Source organism: Austrofundulus limnaeus, unplaced genomic scaffold (assembly GCF_001266775.1).
Source record: "Austrofundulus limnaeus strain Quisiro unplaced genomic scaffold, Austrofundulus_limnaeus-1.0 Scaffold83, whole genome shotgun sequence".
NCBI lineage: Eukaryota > Metazoa > Chordata > Actinopteri > Cyprinodontiformes > Rivulidae > Austrofundulus > Austrofundulus limnaeus.
In genome coordinates, this window is record NW_013952485.1 from 653,616 (window position 1) to 654,738 (window position 1,123).

The window sequence follows — 1,123 nt, forward strand, 5'->3', positions numbered from 1 at the left end:
GTGTGTGTGTGTGTGTGTGTGTGTGTGTGTGTGTGTGTGTGTTGGTTCCATGGTGTTATGTAACTAATTGAGTGGCATCCCAGCAGACACTCTCTGAGATAAATCAGTGAGGTTCTGCTGATCTAATGGAACTTTCAGTGTTACACAATCTCGGTCCTGTTTTTCTTGACTACTTTAAAACCACAGAGTTTCCATCAGCCTGCTCCACTCTACTTTTTGTGTAAGTTCAGTCTGATCAGACAGATATCCTCGTAACAAGCTCCAATCTGAAGAGATKTGCTGAAGACAGGCTTCATTTAACATCACAGCTTCACTTAAAACAAGTTGAAAGAACTCTTAAGTTTTGTTTATCACCTACGGACATTTAAAGAWCTAAAAACCCTCAAAGGTCATAGTTATATTTGGACTAGGGATGCACCAATATGAAAATTTCAGCAGATATTGATATCYGATATTATTATTGGTGTTATGGCCGATAACCGATATTTACTAATCATTCACACACACACTAATTATTTATATACAAATACGCACATCACACTTGGGTCTTTTTTTTTGATACCGCAAATAAACAACCAGACTGCTGACATGGCTCTACTTCAGTTATTCCTGGCTGCACAGCATCAATATCACTATCACAATCAAACAGATACCACTTGATCAAACATTTTGCCTACCAAAACAAAAACACAAAGCTAAAAAATGGAAAATCAATATTGGACATTAAGTTCGGCCCCGTTTTACAAATCGGGCCGATACCAATATTTAAAAAAATGACCAATATTGGCCGATACCGATGTCAATGCCGATATATCGTGCATCCCTAATTTGGATATTAACAAAAGTAATTAAAATAAAGTAAATTGCTAAACATCCAATGAAAACCAGATGTTACTTTTTTGGTTCAACATAATTATTAAAAATCAATCAATCAGTCAATCAGTCAATCAGTCAATTTCTGTAATTCTGAAATTACTGCACCTGTTCACAGGTATTCTGTCCCACTCCTCATGAACAAACTATTCCAGCTATCTCGGGTACCTATTCCAGATGTTTCAGCTCCTGCCAATATTTTGGCCATTCTGTAGTGTATTAGCTGTGTGTTTTGGGTCATTATCCTGCT